Below are 24,663 nucleotides of genomic sequence, written 5' to 3' on the forward strand. Positions count from 1 at the left end.
ATGCTAATATGGATCAAAGATGCTCCCAAATTTGGAACAGAGTCAGATGATACTGTGATGTCTTTTATTGAAGAATACGCTACATGTGATATACCCATAAGCACACAGTATAAGGACTTAAGACAACAGGTCTTACGATTCCAAAGCCATCGTTGTGGGAAATACTGTCGTCAAAAGTACAAATCTAAGGACAAATTCTACACCAAATGTCGTTTTGGATTTCCACGTCCAGTAATATCGAAAGGAAGAGTGAACAGTTTTCTGTCATCTTTGCGACGTACTATAACAAGAAAGTCTCCTAAAAATACCTACAATGTAAGAAGAAATGAAGAGTCAAAATACATAAATGACTATAACCCAGTCATTTTGTCCATGTGGAATGCTAACATGGATATTCAATATGTTTCAGACAATTCCATTGCTGTTGCTCGATATGTAACATCGTACATAACAAAATCAGAAAAGACAGAATTGAAGGAAATGTGGGAAGAGATTTCCCACGAGAAGAGTTTAAGTAAGAAATTATATACTTACAGTTTAAAGATGTTATCTCATCGAGAAATTGGAGCGTATGAATGCTCGGATCAATTATCATCTGCAAGTCTATATTCCAAATCTAGAAGAAACATTTGGGTGAGTCTAGGTCTTGCTGCAACACGAATCAGAGTACTTAAACCTGTACAAGAAATTGAATATTTAGCTGAAAAGGAGCCAGAAAGTACAGATATTGTGAAAACAAATATGTTGGATACATATTATCCAAACAGAAGTCATCATCTTGAGAACATTTGTCTCTATGAAGTGCTGCAAAACTATATTTTTAAATGGAATAGTACAGAAAATATCAATAATGGTATATATGCCGTATTTGGTTCTGAAGGATGTCTGGTGAAACAAAGAAGAGGACATTTGATTAATCACCGTAAATTGAGTTGCGAAACACCTGATAAAAGGGAATTTTACTATTTAGCTCTTTTGCAACTTTTCAAGCCATGGCGTTCAGAATTAGAATTACTTGGAGATTTAGAGAGCTATGAAGATTACTTCAATTCAACTAAAGATACCATAGAATGTCCTGTTTTTGCAAAATTATGTGAAAATGTTGAACGATGAAATCGAGCAAGAAGCTACAAGTGCAGCTGAGATTGGTAGAGATAGTTCTCAAGACAGTCAAACTTCTGCTTTGTTGAGTCAGGACCCACTAGGAGAACCAATTGTTCAAAATGAAGCAGCAACTGCTATGGAAGAGGTGGAAACAGTAATGTATCAAGCTCAAGAAGATGTAAGAATCTTAGGGAATTTAGAAGAACAATTAAATATTGAGCAGAAACAAATATATGAGCAAGTGAGATAGCAGATTAACCATGGATTACTTCATGAAAAGAAAGAGTGCTCTTGCTCATCATTTCAACCTATCCGATTGTACGTGAGTGGACAAGCTGGGACAGGAAAAAGTTTTTTAATTAAAGTAATTTCAACTTATCTACAGAAAACAACTGACTTGCATTTGTCTTGTGTTGTCACTGCTCCAACTGGGTTGGCAGCACACAATATTAAAGGAATTACTTTACATTGTTTATTAATGCTACCAGTGGAGCATGAATATAAATTAGAATACCACAAGCTATCTGGAGAAGCTTGTTTTGAAGTTTCAAGAGTTTTGAAGAAAATGAAACTTCTCATTATTGATGAGGTGAGCATGGTATTAAACTTAATGCTTTCCTGTGTGCACTTGAGAATGCAGCAAATTCTTAAAATAGAGTATGACGTATTATTTGGAGGAAAACTGCGTGAATGTTCTGTATTCAATGAAGAAATGTTAAAGTTGGAAAATGAAGAAATTATATAATTGGGAGCTATTGACAAAATTGAACATGAAGGAATCACTATTATTTTGACTGAAAAGTTGAAGAAGAAATTGGATTCTTTAGAGAAGTTGATAAGTAAAACTGCTGGTTTAGAAAATAATTTGTATGCATGTGTAAACTGTAGAGTAATTTTACGCCGTAATTTGAATGTGGAAAAAGGTTTAGTAAATGGAGCAATGAGTAAAATTGTTGATTTTGTTAATCATGTAAATAGAGATGGGATTGAATTCTTGAAGATCAAATTTGATGAAATTGCAGAAATACAACAATTTAGTCGTTGTTCATCTCGGTTCTTGCTTGTAAAAGATTTGTATGTACGTAGAAAACTGTTTCCTATTTGTTTGGCATATGCGGTGACCGTTCATAAATCTCAAGGTTTAAGTGTAGATAGTGCTTTAGTAAATATTGGAAGTACTGTGTTTAAAGAGGGTACGGCATATGTTGCTTTGCCCTGAGTCAGAACTTTATTTGGATTGTACTTGATTGATTTTGATGAGACAAAGGTTAGTGCAGATGCAAATTGTGTCAGAGAGTATAATAGATTAAGAAGAGAATATGCTCCCAATTTAGGTCAATATCCAGTATTTGAAAAGCGTGTGGTAGGTAGAAAAAGAAGATTTGAGAATATCTGCAGTGAAACTGTAGAGAAAGAAAAAAAACAAGATGAAGCTGTGTCTGCAAGCAAAAAGAAAAAGGACCGTGTTGAAGAGAATGTTGGTTATCGGTTTGAAAATAGTTGTGGTGTCAACTGATATGCTAATGTATTTGGTAATGTTGTTTTATTTCTTGAAAGTTTGCAACAGCAAATTGTTGAAAATTGGGATGAAAGATTCTGTTCATTGTTGTATTCTGTTTATGAGAAATGTAGTAGTGAGAAAAGTAAAATACAAGTGTTTCTGATATTCGAAATGTTTTGGACATATGTTCTGGTTCTACTCAATTTACACAGAGTATTCAGCAAAATTGTCAGGAATGTTGAATGTTTATGCTTAATGTACTGAAATATGAAGGTATAGGTATTGAACATATTTTTGGCCTTTCTTATGAATGGCAACATGATTTTCAAAATTGTTTGTTTACATGCAGCACTAATATAGACACTGAAAGATTCATATATTTGACTTTACCAGACTGTGAATCAGTGTCTTTTAACAATCTAGTTAGATGAGCTACTCAAAACATGGAGTGTAGCCAATGTAAATCAGAAATGTCTTCAACATTATTTGGACAAAGATACGGACAGTATGTTATTTTAATGCTGCAACGTTGTAGAGCTGATGGAAGAAAATTGGAAACTTTAATTAAAAATGTTGTAGCTGGTCAAGTTTCAATATCAGGAAGAACTTTTGTAGCTGTTGCAATTATTTTTCATGATGGACCTTCTACAACATGTGGACATTACACTGTTTATTTAAAATGTCTGAAAGGTTGTAATTGTAATGATAGTCAATTAGTTTTTAAGCAACGTCTGCCTAAATAATTACCAAATTCTCACCTAATATTTTTAAAGCCAAAATGTTAAGATCAAAATTTGGCCTTTCAGGATTACTGCTGTAAAGGTAGATTAGTCTGGTGTTGTAGAGTATTTTGTAACTGAGGGTGAAGAGCTTGAAGGAAATCCTCTTGTTGATGTTGAGGCAGTGTAGCTGTATCATGTTGTGGGTGATGTGGCTGTGGCAGGGGAATTTGAAGATCAGTCAGGTGGATGTAGTTTGGATTGGTTGTATTCGTTATAGTTGTTTGGCTGGAATTCTTGTGTAGAGTGTGTTGCCACAAGGTAGTCTATTTCTTCTTGTTTTCTTTAGGATGTACTTGTAAATGATGTGCAGAATGTGGAGGGTGTTATAGCAGTATGACGAAAGCAGTAGACTTGTTTACACATGCACAGGGAGGAGTTGAGGATGAATTGTAGGTTGTGTATATGGACAGTAGGTGTTGGTACTGTTTACAATGTAGTTGGCCAGCAGGATTCATCTGAAGCTGAGGGGGTGGGTCTGAGGATGAATATCTTCATGTTGTGCGAGTTTAGATTTAGAGAGCTGCTCTTTATCCACTTGGTGATGTCCTTAATTACGTTGTGAAGGTTGCTTTTTATGGTATGTGACTCCTTGGTGAGCAAGAGGATGAGCTGGGTGTCGTTGATGTAAGAGATGATGTTGTGGTATTGAACATATTTTTGGCCTTTCTTATGAATGGCAACATGATTTTCAAAATTGTTTGTTTACATGTAGCACTAATATAGACACTGAAAGATTCATATATTTGACTTTACCAGACTGTGAATCGGTGTCTTTTAACAATCTAGTTAGATGAGCTACTCAAAACATGGAGTGTAGCCAATGTAAATCAGAAATGTCATCAACATTATTTGTACAAAGATACGGACAGTATGTTATTTTAATGCTGCAACGTTGTAGAGCTGATGGAAGAAAATTGGAAACTTTAATTAAAAATGTTGTAGCTGGTCAAGTTTCAATATCAGGAAGAACTTTTGTAGCTGTTGCAATTATTTTTCATGATGGACCTTCTAAAACATGTGGAAATTACACTGTTTATTTTAAATGTCTAAAAGGTTGTAATTGTAATGATAGTCAATTAGTTATTAAGCAACGTCTGCCTAAATAGTTACCAAATTCTCACCTAATATTTTTAAAGCCAACATTTTAAGATCAAAATTTGACCTTTCAGGATTTCTGCTGTAAAGGTAGATTAGTCTGGTGTTGTACAGTATTTTGTAACTGAGGGTGAAGAGCTAGAAGGAAATCCTCTTGTTGATGTTGAGGCAGTGTAGCTGTATCATGTTGTGGGTGATGTGGCTGTAGCAGGGGACTTTGAAAATCAATCAGGTGGAGGTAGTTTGGATTGGTTGTAGTCATTATAGTTGTTTGGCTGGAATTCTTGTGTAGAGTGTGTTGCCACAGAGTAGTCTATTTCTTCTTGTTTTCTTTAGGATGTACTTGTAAATGATGTGCAGAATGTGGAGGGTGTTATAGCAGTATGACGAAAGCTGTAGACTTGTTTACACATGCACAGGGAGGAGTTGAGGATGAATTGTAGGTTGTGTATTTGGACAGTAGGTGTTGGTATTGTTTACAATGTAGTTGGCCAGCAGGAGTCATCTGAAGCTGAGGGGTGGGTCTGAGGATGAATATCTTCATGTTGTGCGAGTTCAGATTTAGAGAGCTGCTCTTTATCCACTTGGTGATGTCCTTAATTACGTTGTGAAGGTTGTTTTTTATGGTATGTGGCTCCTTGGTGAGCAAGAGGATGAGCTGGGTGTCGTCGATGTAAGAGATGATGTTGTGGTTGAGATGGCGGGCTATTTGTGTGAGGGTGGTCATGAAGATGTTGAATAGAGTTGGGCTGAGAGATCAACACTGGGGGACGGTGCAAATGATATCAGTGGTTTTGGATCAGAAGGCTGGAAGGCAGATGCTCAAAATTAGTATTGAACAACTTTTAAACTAAAAATTTCACACATACTATTTGGCCATGCGGAAAAGTATGTGTAACCTTTAATAACTTTTTGTTCCAAATTTTGTCAACAGATATTTGTAAGTAACATTATTTATACTGGAATAAAATTAATGATGGTGTTTTGTTATTTAAGGATTGTTTGACATACCTCATAGTTAAGTAAGAAATTGGTGTTAGAAAAAACATTTAAGATATGTTTTATTTCTATTTTTTTGTTTCGTATTGAGATTGTTATTTGTTTGTTTTTAAAATAATCTTCTTGATTGTCTTTTTTTTGCCCGCTGTTAAGTGATCAATACTATTGAACTCACTGTTTCTAGTGAAATTCAATATATTCTGAGAACAGCAAAAAAGGCAAATTAAATGCTTTAGAAATGATTTTGTGTTGTAAAAGATAAATTGTAACTCTATTTTTTTTGTCTTCTACAGATGCTAAATTTGTAATATATATTTTTTTTTATTTGTTATTTTGAAGGTAAGTATAACTAACGGTCAAAAATAATCGATGGAATGTACTTCTACAGAGGTGAAGTAACAGAACGTCTATGCTGTACAAAAGTTTGTAAAGACGGTTTGTATCTTTGAAACACATTTGAAGAAATTAAAAAAAATTTATACTGAGTGTACCTAAGACAGGGACAACCTCCGGAAAATTGCGAACAACACATCGATTAAATGTTTGAAAGCCGACAAGGGTGGCGCCTTGGTGATCCTCAACACCAGTCTATATAATATTTATTTATTTATTTATTTATTTATTTCGATTTAATATAGCGCGTTATAACCCGGGGGTCTCTAAGCGCTTTGTCAGATACGCACAGCAGACATTCAACAGGGCCATCCGAAAGTTTACAGCCCCATCCAGGCTTGTTGGAAGAGCACAGTTTTTAATTTCTTCCGGAAGCACAGCAGATTAGTTTATTTCCGTAATTCCACCGGTAGCTTGTTCCAGGCTGTTGGAAGGGTACTAGAGATAGCGCGGCCGCCAACAGTGGCCAGCCTAAAACGTGATTGGGTGAGGAGAGTAGCTTCCGACGATCTTAACCTCCTGCCCGGCCTATAGGAAGTCAGGCGGGCCTTCAGATATCCTGGTGCCTTTCCGTATAGGGACTTGTGTGCAATACAGAGTCCTTTAAACAGAACCCTCTGCTTCACTGGCAGCCAGTGCAGCTCCCGCATAAGAGGAGATGCATGCGTGTTCCTCGGTTTCTTGAAAATGAGCCTTGCAGCGTCATTCATTACAACTTGTAACTTATCCAGAAGTTTTTGAGGCAGGCCAATATATAGCGAGTTGCCATAATCTAGCCTCGCTAAGATCATAGCTGAGACCGCGCGCTTCAAGGTTGAGAAGGACAATAGTGAGGAAATTTTTCTTAGCTGTCGGAGAAGGCCAACACAAGTTCCCACCACCACCGTAACTTGTCTCTGCATGGATAGCTTGCCATCCACATGGATGCCCAGGCTTTTTACTACCGCCGCTGGTTTCGTGGGAGTCCCTAATTCTCTTGGCCAGAAGCCATCATTCCAAGGGTTGCCAGCAATAGTGATTGGCAGCACCTCGGTCTTATCAGGGTTGATTTTTAGCGAATTCTTAGACATCCAATTAGCTGTGTGTCTAAGGATATTTTGTAATCTCGCAAACGCCTCTGGCTCGTCTTCCATTTGGATAACAATTTGAGTGTCGTCAGCGTAGTTATAAACCTGGCAGTCCATCTGATTGAGCAGTGAAATCAGAGGCTGTAAATAAATGTTAAATAAAAGGGGTGAAAGGGCGGACCCCTGCGGCACTCCACAGGTAATCGGGGTTGTAGTGGAGACCAAGCCACCTAGCTGTACTCTCTGCGTCCTCCCTTGCAAAAAGGAAGCAAGCCAGGCATGCGCTGTGCCCTGTATGCCGAAATCCCTCAACCGCGACAGAAGTTGCTTATGACAAACGGTATCAAATGGCTTCTTAGCTGGGGTAGGCTGTGGGGGGCAATCAACCGTGGGGGTGAGAGCGATTTCCGATATGAGGTCTATACAAGAATCATGGAGCACATCTTGGATTCAGACACCTATATGCCACTAAGTGGGAATCCCACTAGTCAATACAAAGTCGAACTGATGGAATTGATCAATAAAGCTCTGAATGACGGAATCATCGATGAAAGAACAAATAGATTCCTCATAGTGGAACATCCTAGAAGTCCCACGATTACCATGCTATCCAAGATTCACAAAAACTTAAGGGATCCACCTTTCCGACCTATTGTCTCCACCAGAGGGTCATTGCATGAACCCATTGGGAAATTTATTGATCGATACTTACAACCAGTGGTCACTAACCTCAAAAGCTACATCAAAGATTCAACAGAATTCCTCAATAAACTTTCTCAAATCACCATCAATCAAGACGAACAGATCATACTGTGCACTGCAGACGTCTTTAAGCCTTTATACCTCGATTCCCCACGGAGGAGGAATTGAGGCAGTAGAGAAAGCCTTGCTACACAGCAACATTGCCGATACACTCCAAACATTCATTTTAGAACTCATGATTTTCACCCTCTATCACAGCTACTTTACCCATGATCAACAATGGTATTTACAAATGTCCGGAATGGCTATGGGCAACTGCGCAGCACCGACCTATTTGAACATTTATATGGGTGAATTCGAGTCCAACTACATCTACACCAACAGCAACTGGACCGACAATCTCAAACTCTATGCTCGATACATAGATGATTTATTTATCATCTGGAAGGACTCTCGAGAAAATTTGGAAAAGGCTCTAACAGATCTCAATTCCAAAGATAACCGGATTGAGCTTACTTGGAACATTGACAATCAGGAAATTACCTTTCTTGACGTTCTCATCAAATTGACAAAAACGGACTACAGACAGACCTTTTCCGGAAAGCAACTGACCGGAATAACATTTTGCACCACACCAGCTTCCACCAAAACTCTTTAAAACGACATCTACCTTACAGTCAAATGTTGAGGATTAAACGGATCGTATCCGACCCAGAAACCAGTGCCCGTCAAATGCAATCAATGGCAAAAAGATTTTTATGTAGAGGATACCCCAAGGAAAACGTCAATGAAGCCATCGAGAGAGTATCTACCGTTCCTCGATCAGAAGCCCTCAAGGGTCTAACTAAAGACGACAGCAAAAGAACTGTAATAGTCTGTAGATACTCCACATCGAGCAAAATGTTCAAGAAAATCATTTTGAAACACTGGCGGATCTTATCTTTAGAACCAGACTAGAGGTCTTATCAAGAACCACCAGTGAACATCAAACACACACTGGCACACGTCCGTGCCATCACTGCAACAACTGCAATAATATCATCAAAGGGAACCTCATTCGCCACCCCATGAGAGGATTTGAAATTAAACTGAATGTGGATGCTACATGTGACTCATGCAATCTAATTTACTTGTTGAAATGCCCATGTGGCATGATATACATTGGAAAAACCACCAGAAAGATAAAAGTCCGGTTGAACGACCACAAATCGAACATCAGAACTAAGAATGCCAAATCTAATGTTGCCACCCATTTCACCGAAGCTAATGACAACGTGGCACAACTTAAATTTTTGGTACTTGAAATGGTCCCCAAAGTGGAAGGAAGAGACATTAACAGGACACTCCTACAGAGAGAAACTTCATAGATTTATCGACTTCAATCGATGAAGCCATACGGCCTTAATGACCGTTTAGAATTAAGCTGTTACCTATAGTACCCACCGGGTACATTTGATAAACATTGTTATTTGTCCTGTATCACTTATGCATGATTACACGTTTGTTAACTTCACTCACCCTAGTCCCCAGACACTTCTTCTCCATTCACCACCACCTTCCAATATGGCCGATCCTTTTACTCCCGGCACCACCAGTCCCTCTTTTATTTTTAACCTTTTGGTAACCCATCAGGTGACCTCAGAGCCCATTTTAGAAATCCGCTTTTTCACTGCGGAGTCCGCGAACTCCGCTTCGAAGAACCCCATGCAACAGGATCCTTCTGATAGCCTGATGCGTGTCACATTCCCAAGTAAGTACCCAGCCTCCTTTTACCCATACAGAGACCGCTCGCCCATTTGGATTTTAGAGCACCCACTATATCTCTTGCTTTATTCCCCACAGGCTCCGAGAAGCTGAACTAATGTCCTTTACGTAAGTCTTGTTTTCAACGAGCCGCACGTCACCTTTCTGTCACCGTCTCTCACCGTTTCCCATAGCCACACGATTATCTCAACTCCATAGTGTTTTCAAAAGCACCAACGTCTGTTTAATTCACGATCGCTTTAATTCACGACAGCTTCCATTGAAGTACTACACCAATGTTTACCTTCACGCCACCCATTCTTTTTATGAATACCACACCGCGCACATCTCTTTCAACTTTCCCTGTTTGTAAATGCACCACTTTTATTAAGATGCATGCTTCCACCAGCCGCCACCAGACCAATTAGCTTTTCACCTGAGGTTAAAGTTCACTACTATTGTATGCACTTGAAGTTTTTCATGATTATTTTAATGTATCACTGCATATACATTGATAAGTGCGTTATTCTGTGTTTATTACAGCGCTCCTCCACAAAGGGCCTCCCCGGCCCGAAATGCATCGGAGCATCCTTTTGGTTAACCCTTTTTGTGACAACGAAAAAAACATTAACGAAAAAAACACTAACGAAAATTGTTGATACTATGAACTATGATTCATGAACTGTAAAGAATCATACCAACTAAAGGTCTTTTGACAATAAAAAGATACCTTTCATTTGAATTTACTGGAGTCTGTTGTATACTACAACAAACCACCCAAGTGTGCCTAATTGTAGGGATGCGTTTACACTTGTAGTAACGCACTCAACCCATCAATAGTTCTACGATGTACTTGGACAGTTACGCCACCTACAGGAGCACCTTCAAACAAATAAACTTTGCCTCTTAGCTAGCAATTGAACCTCATAGCGACATTACGCAGTGCGCCACGCCAACACTTATTGTCTTCAATGATATGACTTTAGAAATTCATGATGAAGAAAACGAAATTTCAGACGAAATCATGCTGTAAATTCTTTTAAATTATGAAATGTTACAAAAATAAATTTATGAATAAAAAATAAAAATGGTTTGAGAGACTCTTCTTGCAGAATTGTAATCATTCAGCTAGTATCCAAGTTCTCATGGTACAAACTGGGTCTTAGGACATGGACCTCTTCAAACCTTTATAGATTATGTATGCACTGTTCTATGCACCAGCAAACTTGTGTATTATAATTTTTATTTCCAGGTGTATATCCTTTGACTTACAGCAAAGTCTCCGTGATTGGTGATTCCGTATTGTACAGAGCTATTCAACAGAATATCCTTCAGTATGCACTGTGCTAAAAATGAAGTTACTTAAAATTCAGTAGGCAGTGTGCTTGCAGAACTGTGATCATCTAGTCAATATCCAAATATTCATGGAGGACAGTACGTCTTAGGCTGTGGACTGCTTTAAACCTCCATAGACTATCCTTACAGTCTTCTATGTACCTACAAACTAGTGTTTTCTATATTGAATTCTCCAGTCTGTATTATTACACTTTCATCAATCACTCTCACTCTACTGTTTCAGTATTGTATTAAGCCATACAGCACTATGTGCTTATCTATAAACTATTAGAACATTGGAATGTTGGGAGCTCCACTGATAATAATGGAGTGCTCTTGGCTTATAATGACTGGTATAAGCCTGGAGCTCCAACATTCCAATGTTACTTTGCTCCCTGCTCTGGCTGTGAATAAAGGCTTCAGGGAGCCTGAGGGGATTCCAATCGACTCGCACTCCCTGAAGGCTTTGTTATTTTTTCTTACAACATTCTGCCTACTAATGGTAGAATGTTCTAATACCCTTATAGCCCTTTGCAGCTGGGCTATACCGGCTATTAAAGGCCCTCTCCCTTGTTAAAGGCCCTCACCTTCAACTCAGGCCTTTAATGCTAGAGAGAGCCTTTAATAGCGGGTATAGCCCTTTATGGTGAGCTATAAGGCTATATTCTAAAAGTGAAGATGCTATATATTCAACCAGACAGTTGACATTCAATCAGCATGCAGCTTGTGCTCGGGAAGGTATGCCTAGTGTACGCATACTGTACAGAGTACAGTATAGAGTACGATAAACTTCTATAGATATACTTATGATTTTACTTATGATTTTCTGAGGAAGGTTTCTAATCACTTTTTGTGATGTTCTGTGGCACTACTGTCAGCGTAATATTTATCAGGAAGGACTAATGCACTTTTTTTGGTGTACTGTTGCTTGATAAATATCAGACCTTTTAATGTAGTATTCTGTGTTAAAGGGGTGTGCAATGGGTGTTGCTTGGGGTGTTTCCAGCAACACCCATGGCCTTTTGACACTGCTCTACATTTACAAGAAATTGTAAATCTGAGGCACTGTGAAAAACTTATGCCTCCCCAGGAGAGGCATAAAGAAGGTGCAATGGGGAAAAATAGTTCTATTTTCCCATTTTTTTTTCTCTATGTGTGCTGTTTTCTGCAACACACGTAGAAAAAGGAAAAGTATCTTGAGATTATTTTTGTACAGAAAGGTTTTCTTATCTCTTAAAAAATATTCATTCTTGCAACACAGACACCTTTGCTCCATTGTGCAAAGGTTTGTTCATTGGTGCAGGCAGATCATTGTGGACTAGAGCAAGGGTAAAGGATAGAAATATGCTGCATCTCATAGATATGGCACTTTCCTGTTTTTTTCTTTTGCCATAGGGAAGCATAGCAGGAAAGCCTGCTGCACTTTACTACGGCAAAATCTCATAAATGAGGCCTATGTGAGAAGTCAATTATTCATGGTGCAAAGTAGGCCCAAGGGCATAGAGTGCTTCAAACCCCTACAGACTGTGCATACATTGTTGTATGCACCTACAAATTTGCCTTTTTTATGTTGAATTTTGCAATTTCTATCTTTTCACTTCCAGTAAACACTCTGTTCCTCTTGGTATACTTTTCTAGTGATTCATTGAAGAGTGTGTAGTAAGGCATTCACTACATTAAAACAGTAATTAGTAGATGTAGAATAACTGGTAGATCCCCAGAGATATGACAGTTATTGCGCACTGTGACATCACCACCGTGGATGCACCATATTTACAATGTGGTGCACTATGAGACAAAAGTGGCGCAGATATGTGATGTATCTGTGCTGTGAAGATGGCGCATTGCTTGATTTGCATTTCAAGCAAAATGCAGCTGCAGCAATGCTATTTGGGCCCTATGCTCATAATACTGTGTCAATCCTTACACCTGCTTCAAACAGGTGCAGGGTTTTGACGCAGTATAAGCCCAAAAGTGACTGAATGAAATCTTATAAATTTCACTTAGTCACATTTAGGAGGCCATCCTGCACCAGAACATCCCCCATATACGCAGGAAAGCCTCCTTTTGGCGCACAGCTTTACAATGTGACGCACCTTCCAATTACGTCAGATTGTAAATAGCATACATCATGGTACATCTTTTTCACCACCGTTGCATTACAAATGTGATGCAACGGTTGTGTAAAAGAGGCACAAGGGGGTTGTAAAACCGCCCTTAATACATACAAATTCATCCACGCAGTTTCACCAATAGTGCAAACTGAAGCATAGACTTGTAACATATTTATATGCTTATGTTACATTCAAGTGCTTCGGAGGTACTACAGTATACTATAGGTAAACACCGTATAGATTTATGCTGTAGCACATCCTTATAGTTTTGCACTTTCATATTCATTCATTCATTAATGAACTACACATTCTTTCTGACAAACTTTTACAGACAAACATAGAAATATAGTTCTTTTTTTTGACCAGTAGAGGTAGTTCTAAAAAGAACTGGGTTTTTTCTTTGTTGTGTTGTATTTTTCTTGTAGTTTTTTCAACAATGTTTTTTTTTTTTTTTTTTTTAAACAAAAACTAGAAAAATTGAACTTTTCCAAACAAAAAACTGTGGACCTGTATTAGAAATTGAAAACAAAATCACTTTTTGGGGCATTGGTGGTGCTCCTGCCTCCTTTCAATCAGGTCCACTGACTGTTCCCCATAACATAATAGTTTGCTGCAATATTTGCACAGGAACTTTATATTTGCAAACTGGGGAACAATTACATGTGCTGGAGTGCTTCCAGATGGTGTTGCAGTGGAGGTGCTCGCCACTGCAGGTGGTGGAACATCCTGTCGGCTGCGTGTTGCCTCCCTCGCGTAGTTATTTGGGTGTAAATTCTTTATATGCCTGTCCATGCTCGCAGTCCCAAATGAGTATTTTTTGGTCAGGTCACCGTGAGACAGTGTCACTTGGCATATATTGCAAGTGACCTTTGGAGCATTCACTTTCTTCTGATCATCTGGAAAAGTAAAACATTTCCAGATGAAAGCCTCCTTCTTCTTCCTCTGAGGAGGCTCAGGTAGATCAGTGTTCTCATCAGAAGAGTGGTCTGATGGTGATGGAGACCGAGCAGCCATATTAATAAAGTAGAGTTGCACAGAACTTCACCTTGAAAGAAAAGATCCTGCTTGTCTGAAAGTCCAAGTAGAATGAACATAATGGGAGGGGTCTTTCAATATTTGGAGTTGGAATTATTATGAACCAATGAAATCTCTTCTTTTAATGTCACATGACTGTACGTACTCTTACGGTGCGCTTACGGAGCGCTTACGTTGCGCTTACGATGCTCTAACGGTGCGCGTACGCTGGACGTACGATCGCGATGTTTGTAATTTAAAAAGTAATATACGGTTCTTAAAAGTAAAAAACAAACATTTTCTTCATTATCCCAGATAATGTCTACCTTTACAATTTACAAGAAATACATAAATATATTGTTTTTAACATTATAAAACTTTCGGAGGTGCGCGTATGGGGGGGTCATACAAACGTAGATGACGTCACACGGAAGCGCTGATGCGCCGCGTAACGTCAAAACGTACTTGTGTTGTGTGCGTGTATAATTTACAGTACAAATGATGGTGCGTTTACTGTATGCGTACGGTGCGACTATCAAAAAATATATATATATATAAAATTAATTTTTTATATTTGTAAAAAAATATATAATAACATTTTTTTCTTTAGTTTTGTTATTATTTTACATTACAATATGAAATATAAATAAAATAAAATAATATGTAAATATTTATTATAAAAATGAGGACATTTAATAAAAACTGATTTTTTTAAAATAATTAATACATTTAAGAATTATCATTAACAAAACCTTTCAAACTCACTGAAAAACGCATAGGTTTCGTCCGTGTTATAATTAAAAATTAGCATTTAAAAAACCTTAGAAATTCACTGAAAAAAACCATAGGTTTCACACACGTTATAGTTAAAAATGAGCATTTAAAAAACCTTAGAAATTCACTGAAAAAACCTACTACCTAGATATTACCACCAAATAGGTAGTTATTGTTATGTCCTAGTTCCACATGGAGAGCGCTTATTGCCAATATCTTCACTACATTTTCAAAGCTAATACAATGCTCACTTCAGCTACTGTTTTGGAAGTTTTGCGGTGATCCATCAAGGGGGGGCCGAGACAAAGGAGGGATCCCAAAATGCATTTTCCCCATGTTAAATCCCATAGAGATTTTGAACACGACTGCAGCCCAAACCGCTAAACGGAATTACATCTAATTTGGCAGAAAGCTAACTGTTGGTCCCGAAAGCACTCTTTTTGAGATTTTGTATAAATCCATGCAGTAGTTTTAGAGATTTTAACTAAAATCCAAATGTGTATATCTAGCGATACAGATCCCTCATGGATCCAACAGTTTCTGTACTGACATCTGATTCTCTGTCAATACTTTAACCAGCACGTTTTGGCTTCAACCAACTCTCACAAAAAACATTTAAGATAAAAAAGGGGGCAGGGTATGAATACCCTGACCCTCTAGGTGTGGTAGTGGGGTCTCAGAGGGACCCCATCAGTAGTTAATAATTTCTTTTTCAATTTTGCTGCAAAATCGTGAGTGGATTAACACAATTGAACAAAAAGCATGGACTCGTGTGCTTTTTTGTATTTCAGCCCCTGGGTGTGCCAGTTCCTGTGGGCATATTTGGTCAATCTTGGCCCTGGGGACCGCCATCTCCCCGGGGCAGGCCGATTGGTAAGTTACTCTAAAGTCCCTTTTCTGTGGATCTCTTTCTATGCAGATCAATGCACTTGATTACAAAGAAGCATGATGAGTGGCTGAAATTACAGGAACACTCTGTGGGCAGTTCCACGGGAGAGGGCGAGAGTGATTGTGGAAACTGAGGGGATGTAACTTGCAAGACTGTGATGTGGCAGCACTATTTGTTAATTATGTAAACAAATAACTATTCAGCTTGCTCTCCTGTGATTTAATACTGCAGCTAAGCATAGCAGCTCCTCCTTTTAAAGACATCATTTTTCACTGAATAAAAACCACCTCATGAAACACAAGATTGCACACTACAATCACCCAAGGCACCTTAGCTGCACCAATAAGGGAATTATCTTAGAGGTCAGCGTGCAGTTTTGTCATTCCAATGCCTTTCTGATATCATTATTGGGATAGTGATCGCATCTGTGCTGGTCTAAATTCTAAGTTTCCACTGAACTATATTCATATGCCAATAATAATTGAAAAGAGAAGCAGCCAGTGGCCAGTCCTGTGGGTACTTCCACCACTCTATGCAATGATGCAAGTGACAACTACACATCATTACCAGGCACACTAGAGGACCCAGCAGTGCTACCTCTGCCAAGAGTGATTTCTTCACCTCTCATGCAGCTGCCCCGCACACAAAACACAGGTAACACCGCCACATGCAGAACATTGTGTCACATTATCTCCATTACCAGAGCAGCTGCCACGCATATGTCTGAACTAAGGCAGCAAGGATGTAATGACTCACCAGCATCATTTGATCGGCTAAATGTAGGGAGGGCAAGTGGGTGGAGGCTTCAAAAACAGGAGAGGACAATGTACTAGAGTATAACCAAGCTGCATCACAATACACGGGGGCCCCCTCCGAGACGTTCCGGCTGGACACAGGGCAGCGACTACTTCAAACACAACATGCAAGAATGCACATTAAGACAATGCAAATTACTTTTACAGCACCCCAAATGAAAAATAAGTTGTTAAGAGTATCTGTGCTGCAATATTCAGTTAGCTGATGACACTTTCCAGCCGGTGATATAGCCTGGAATGTGTCAGCTGACCAAAACAGGAAGCCTGTCACAGAAACATAAATTTGTAAATAGGACCCCTCCCATCTACAAGGGTAGTTGTGAATGCCCAAAGCAGACCCATGTAGCTGTGTCTTGATGTCAAAATGGCCCCTTGCAGCTTTAACTCCATTACAATGCTTTCTTCTGGCTAAACTTTTCTAACCTCTCTCTACGGATGAAGTGCTTTAGTGAATGGCAACTCGGCAGATGGAATATAACAATAAACACGAGTAAATAGTGCTCAGGTGTACCATAGGTAATATTTCTGTTTTTCATAGATACCATTTCTTTAAGAAGCTAAAACAGATTTTATAATGTCTCCGAGGAATAACAGAGAGTATGGATTTGCAAAACATTAATTTCCGACTTGACTGCTTAGCAACCAATTAAATGATATTTATGGCTTACCATAATAGGCACAAGAGTGGCTGCATCTAGCGGTTAAAGGGTTCTCTTGGTAGTTTAATGGTATTGCAGACACAAACCAACTACCTGAGTCTGAAATATATGCCAGTGGTTTGGGCATAGCTTACTAACAAAAATATTTCTCACCCCAAATGTTCCCAGTTCAAATACATAATAAAAGTGTGCATTGATAAACAGTTACAAGTTAGGATAGAAACTGATGAGCAGTAATGTTTTGGTACTGTAAACTGCCTGAAATTTCACCCCTAGCTCTTTCACTCCAAGCCAGCTGTCATGATAGCTCGTATTTTTCTATGCCCAGTGCCCTGACCCAGACTCGAAACTAGAAAAAATGTGACTGCTGACAAGGCTCTGCATGCAGGACCGCCCTGGAAGTTTACATACAAGCACACATAACTTATTCAGAAGGGTTGCGGATACTGTTTCTTCCTCTCATTGTGATGGGGAATGTGTGACAATGAAATGGCCAGTGCTCTGAAAAGTGTAGAGTATATTTTATCACCCCTTTCTTCACTGTATAGATAAATGGGCCCATGGTGTATTTTACTGCCAGCCCAATTTGTTTTTTAGAAAATATTTACCTTGAGATGCCCCTCCATTGATTTTTCTTTTTTACTTCACCTTTTTATTTTAACAACATATGTTCAATAGTTCATAATAAAGAGATTTATGTAATGCTACAACAGGAAGTAAACAAGGGGAACAAATGTTATAAACTTTTTACAGAAGGTACTTTGAGAGAAGATGTAATTTATACCAAATAAATGCAACAACAAATGCCACCCTTTGCAGAGTGGCAAGTTAAAGCCAGCAACCAGTTTTCCATTTTTACTTGAGTGTGTCCTTTCCACTGTACATGATTTATTTTGTTAGACAAACATTGCGCCTTTCTGAAAGTGAAGCATGGTAAGAAAGTCTATTGACAAGAGACTAGACAAGTCATTGGTTTTCAAGCATTTCATGACTATGATTATAGTAGTCATTACTGAACCCATAATATCGATGGGTCATAATATGGTAACCATAAAATCGAGGGCTAACTATAACATCCCTGTAAAGCTTTGTAATTCCAGTGAATTGCTAAGGTTTGTTAATTCTATGACCTAACTATAAAGTCCCTGGAACCTTTGTTTTCTTCAGTGAATATATTACCTACTTGCAGTTGCCAGTAGGTAGTCATAGTTAGGACCTTGTTTCTATTCAAAAAGTGTTTCTTCTTTAGCCAATGTCTTTGACGCCATTTGACGAATCACTGCGAAAGTTTCACAACTAATGGCCCACTCACTTTAACTGCTGTCGTCTGGGTAACCGTCAAGCGGGGCTGAGAAAAAGGGGGTCCCAAAACACTTTTCTTCATGTTAATTTCCGTAGGAAACTGTTGGCGCAGCTACAGCCCGAACTGCTGAACCGAATTGCACCAAATTTAGCAGAAACGTAGCTCATGGTCCAGAGGTCACTCTTCTTGTTACATGGTGTAAATCTGTTCAGTAGTTCCTGAGAAATATAAACATCTCTCAGATATACAAATAGGGATGCGGAGGATCAGTGAACCCTCCCGATCTCGTACCAGCAATCTGATTGGCTGCCAACACTTCCTACCAGGAAGTGTTGACAGCCATCTTGTGACTCTGTTGAACCGAGTCACAAGAAAAAAGGTCAAAAAACCATTACAAATCAAGAAAAGGGGGCATGGTAGAAACGCCTTGACCCCCTAGGCCTCGTTAGATGGTCCCTGACCCCACATGGCCCAAAAAAATAATATTTTTTACATTTTCGGCTGGATTTGTGTAGGATCCGTGAATCCGGCCAAAAATAAAAATAAAACGTTTAATTAGGTCTCCAGGTGGGCCAGGTCTCAGATGTAATGATCAAAATACATGCGGGGTCCGTGCAGGCTCCTGCATCCCCAGGGACTGCCACGTCCTCAGCGCTTTTCAATTCAATTCGGGAGGCTTACGAGGCCCCATCGCAGCTCTGGGATCCTTCACCCCTGGCTATATTATCAAAAAAGAATGGATGGGGGCTTCTGCCCTCATGCAGCCACGGGGACCACCACCTCCCCGGGGCTATGTATATTAAATGGGGAGAGCCACAGAGAGACCCACTGCCCCAGGGACAGCCACCTCCCTGGGGCTAAATTTAAAAGATGCCTGGGGGCTCCAGTCCCCCAACGGAGTCCCAGAGACCTCCACCTCCCGAGGATAAATTCAAAAGATGTGTGGGGGACCACCATCTCTCCAGGGCTTAAATATTGTTGGAGGGGCTGCACAGCTCCCTCTTGGATCTGTAAATGGCCCTGTGGACCACCACCCCCAGTGCAGGTTCCAGCAATCTCTAGGGGTGCCCATCCTGGGACACTGCAGTTTGCTGTGGTAAGCCATAGCAAACTCTGGCCGCTTCATAAAAGAGACAGCATTGAAAATGCTCCACTACTCTGAAAATGCCCCTTCTTTTTCGCTCTTGGTTAGGGGATAAAGTCCTCTTCATAGCTGAGGGTCCTTAGGAGCCAACAAGCCCACCTGTTACCTCCAGTGAGCCCCACACAGCTAGATTGCTGAGAGGTGGTTGGAGGCCACGCCCTTTTGCCACCACTCTGCAAATGAGACTACTACTTAAAAAAAACCTTAGAAATTCACTGAAAAAAAACAGGTTTCAGAGATGTATTAGTTAGGAATCGGCATTTAAAAAGCCTTGGGAACCTAGAACCGAAATAAACCCTGCTCTTTGCACAGCATGGGGCTGAAGGGCCTTAGCTAAGAGGTCCCAGCTTCCCTATCTGTATGCCCCGTCCCTGCCTCTGGCTGCGTATCCACATATTTCGGTGGCACAGGAGAAAATTGCGTTACGGGAGCTGGCTGTTGCCGGCATTACTTCTTTCGGTGACTTGTATAAACAAAGGCAGTTTCGTACTCTACAGAACGTTCAAGGGGATCGACGTTGCAGCTTTATGTTAGGGTATGTATATGTCCGGGTGCGGCAAGCGGTTAGGGATATATACCCGGCTTTTCCGGCAGAGCCCTGGCCAAAGCGAGGACAGCAGGCAGTGCTGGCTGTGGCAGAGACAAAGGGCCTAATTACCAGGCTATATAATGCTTTGCAAAGGGAAAATGAGCCAGGGACCACCCCTCTTTTCTGAAATGGAGTGCGGTGCTGGGATCCGCATAAACGATTGAGCAGTGGCAAACCTGCTGCATACTAACTGGGCGCCTCACATCAAACTGTAACCTCCGTATGATTGACTTTAAGTTTTTGCACCAATTGTATTATACCCCATTGCAATTAAGTAAGTTTGGACTGCATGAGAATGCTAATTGTGGAGGTACGGACAGGCAGACACTGATTTTCTGCACTTGGCGTGGACGTTTGCTGTGTATTTGACTTTTGGACTAAGGTGGTGAAGGTATTAGCGGATGTTGTTATGGAGCCTGTGCGTTGGACTCCGGATGTGTGTCTTCTAGGCTGCGTTGGGAGTCTCAAGCGCTGCAACTGGCGAACTGTTGCAGTCCCGAGCCTGCTGGCCAAATGGGCTGTGGCATTGAATTGGGGTGCCAAATTTATTCCCACTGTTAAGAAATGGATTAATGATTTACTCTACTGCAGGGATCAGTTGGAGGCCTACACTGAAGAAATACCTGAGGCTTCCCGGTCTAAAGATTTTTGGGCCCCACTCACTATATATCAGTTAAGCCACCCTGATCTGTGATGCTGTGATTACTTACGGACTGCTCTGTACGAAGACAGACAAATTATTGTTACCACAACTGTGTTCATTGCCGTGGTTTATTGTGTAACACTCTATTTCTCTTGTGCTGCTCATGTCTCTTCTATTGAATTATGCAATCTCATTAGGGGGCGGGGCAGAGGGGTATTAGGTGCGTTGGGGATTGGTACATTGATCGATGCATCACTGTGTATTGTAATCTGTTTATTCAAAATCTAATAAACAAATAAAAATAAAATAAATATTATAGGAAATTCACAGAAAAAAAAACGACGGTTACAGGGACGTTATAGCTAGGCTGACATTTTACTTGTACAAAACCTGAGAAATTCAGTCGTTATAGTTAGCTGAGCTAACTATAACTCACTCCCCGCAATGAGCTGCTTATGACCCCACATAATACATTCTTCATGACATGGTCAGTGACATCACTGTTGACATCACTGATGACATTTCAAATGACATCACTGATGAACAGTAATGTTTTATACATCCAGTGCCACTCCCACAAAACTATTCACAAACCCATTCACAGAGCCATACCAGTACTCACACTCACACTCACTCACTGATTAATTGGTCTACACACACATCCACTTACTCACTCATACTGCCATTGACATAACCACTCATACAGCCACACAGGTGCTCACATACCAAGTGAGTCACCCATAGAGCTACTCACACACCTAGACACTCATCCATATAGTCAATCATAAAGCTACTTACTCACCCACCCATCCACTTACTCATACAAATAGTAACACATGCTCACTCAGCTATACAGTCACTGGCAGAAGCATGCACTCATCCAAATAGCCACTCTCACATTCGCTCACTCACACACTCACACATACAGTCACTCATATACCCTGTTACTCATGCATTCTGCCTCTCACATACTCAGTTACTCACCCATACTGACACATGCACTCAATTACCGGTATAGTCATTCAGACACTCACTCACCCATACAACTTCTCACACACACAACAGTACCCCAAGCAGCCACTGACTCACTCACTCACTGATCTATACAGGCAGTCACACACCTCATTACCCACAAACACAGACACCCAGACAACCATAGACGTAGTCAAACGACCAATCAATCACCCATATAGCCATTCATGTACCCACTAACACAGCCGTATACCCACTTAGACATCAATTGACAGACAGATACACACACTGACATAACCACTCACCCATACATTCACTGAGACACCTAATCACTCACGTATACAGTCATTCACACACCAAGTGAGTCTTCCATACAGTCACGCATACATCCACTGATTCAAGAATACACTTTGGCATATATATATTTGACAATCATAAAAAACACTTGCAACTTTAAAAAAAAACCTCACAGTCACAGGATGATGTAATCACTGATGTCATCAGTGAGGTCATTTAAGATGTTATCAGTGATGACATCAGTAATGTCACTGACCATGTCATGAGTGATGTAATATGTGAGGTCACAAGCAGTGGGGGCACGAGTTATAGTTAGCTCAGCTAACTATAACAGCTGAATTTCTATGGTTTTGTACGGGTGAAAAGTCAGCGTAACTATAACGTCCATGTAACCTTTGTTTTTTCCGTGAATTTCTAAGGTTTTTTAACACCTTCGGTTCTCAGGCACAGTGGCGCTGTGCTCATGACGAGCTGAGCTGGAGCGGTAGGACGTTCCATGCTCTGGCTGCAAGGAAGGAGAAGGAACGGTGTGGTGTGTGTCACCGTAGTCGAGTCTGCTGGTGATGAGGGCGTGGGTAACAATTTTTATGTGCTTGAGGGGGATCCATTTGAATGTCTTCCGTAGAAGGCAGAGGATGTGGATGCATGAAGATGTGATGGCGTTGATCTGGCGGTCCATTTCGAGCTCAGAGTCTAGGATGATTCCAAGGTTGCGTGCGTGGTTCGTGGGGAAGGGAGGGATCCCAAGGGCGGGGGACCAGCAGGTGCTGTTCCAGGCATTGGGGTGTGGGCCCATGATGAGTACTTCTGTTTTGTCAGTGTTGAGTTGTAGGCAGCTTCTGCGCATCAACTTGGTGACAGCTTCCATGCCTTTTTGGAAGTTGTGTTTGGCTGCATTTGCTTTGTTGGAAAAGGAGAAGGTGAGTTGGGAGTCATCTGGTATGAAACAATGTTGAGTCCGTAGTTTCTGATGATGGGGGTGAGAGGAGCCATGTAAATGTTGAAGAGCGTAGGGCTGAGGGAGGACACCTGGGGGACTCCTCAGGTGGTTGGTGTGGGGTCTGCGAGGAAAGGGGTGTCTGACTCACTGTGTTCTACTGGAGAGGTAGGAGTGGATCCAGTCTAGTACCTTATCCCGGATACCTGCGTCTTCAAGTCTGTGTATTAGTGTGCGGTGGCATACTGTGTCAAAGGCCACTGAGAGGTGGAGGAGGATGAGGGCTACCATTTCTCCTTTGTCCAGTAGGGAGCGGGTGTCGTCTGTTGCAGTGAGGAGGACGGTTTCTGTGCTGTAGTTTTTTATGAATCCATATTGTGATGAGTCGAGGATGTTGTTATCAATCAATCAATCAATCAAGTCATTTATAGAGCGCACTACTCACCCGTAGGGTCTCAAGGCGCTGGGATGGGGGGGGGTGCCGTTACTGCTCGAATAGCCAGGTCTTGAGCTTCTTCCTGAAGGAGAGGTGGTCTTGGGTCAGGCGCAGGTCGGTCGGGAGTGAGTTCCAGGTCTTGGCGGCCAGGTAGGAGAAGGACCTTCCTCCTGTTGTCGCTCTTCGGATGCGGGGGACGGCGGCGAGGGCGTGGCTGGTTGATCTGAGGAGGCGCTTGGGAGTGTAGAAGTTGATCCGGTTGTTGAGGTAGCTCGGGCCTTGGTCGTGTAGGGCTTTGTGCGCGTGGGTGAGGAGACGGAAGGTGATTCTCTTGTTGACCGGGAGCCAATGCAGATCTCTCAGGTGTCCGGAGATGTGGCTGCGTCGGGGGATGTCGAGGATGAGTCTGGCCGAGGCGTTCTGGATCCGCTGGAGTCTCTTCTGGAGCTTGGCGGTGGTTCCGGCGTAGAGGGCGTTGCCGTAGTCCAGTCGGCTGGTGACGAGGGCCTGGGTGACCGTCTTCCTCGTCTCGGTGGGGATCCACCGGAAGATCTTACATAGCATGCGCAGGATGTTGAAGCAAGACGAGGAGACGGCGTTTAGTTGTCTGGTCATGGAGAGGGAGGAGTCCAGGATGAAGCCCAGGTTGCGTGCGTGGTCCGTCGGTTTGGGTGCGGTGCCCAGGGCGGGGGGCCACCAGGAGTCGTCCCAGGCGGAGGGCGAGGAGCCCAGGATGAGGACCTCCGTCTTGTCCGAGTTCAGTTTCAGGCGGCTGGTCGTCATCCATTCGGCTACATCTCTCATCCCTTCGTGCAGGTTGGCTCTGGCGGTGGTGGGGTCGTTGGTCAGGGAGAGGATCAGCTGGGTGTCGTCGGCGTAGGAGATTATGTTGAGGTTGTGTTGGCGTGCGATAGCCGCGAGGGGGCTCATGTAGACGTTGAAGAGGGTGGGGCTCAGTGAGGATCCTTGAGGGACGCCGCAGATGACTTTGGTGGCCTCTGACTTGTACGGTGGTAGGCGGACTCTCTGTGTTCTTCCGTCGAGGAAGGAGGTGATCCATTCCAGTGCCTTGTCCTGGATTCCGATGTTGCCGAGGCGCTGTACTAGGGTGCGGTGGCAGACAGTGTCGAAAGCCGCGGAGAGGTCCAGGAGGATGAGGGCCGCTGTTTCTCCGTTGTCCATCAGAGTTCGTATGTCATCGGTGGCAGCGATGAGGGCGGTCTCGGTGCTGTGGTTCGCTCGGAAGCCAGACTGTGAGGGGTCGAGGCTACGATGAAAGTGGTGAATTGGCTGTTGACGGCTTTCTCGATGACTTTCGCTGGGAATGGGAGCAGGGAGATGGGTCTGTAGTTTTTG

This window comes from Lissotriton helveticus, chromosome 1_1 (assembly GCF_964261635.1).
Source record: "Lissotriton helveticus chromosome 1_1, aLisHel1.1, whole genome shotgun sequence".
Taxonomy (NCBI): Eukaryota; Metazoa; Chordata; class Amphibia; order Caudata; family Salamandridae; genus Lissotriton; species Lissotriton helveticus.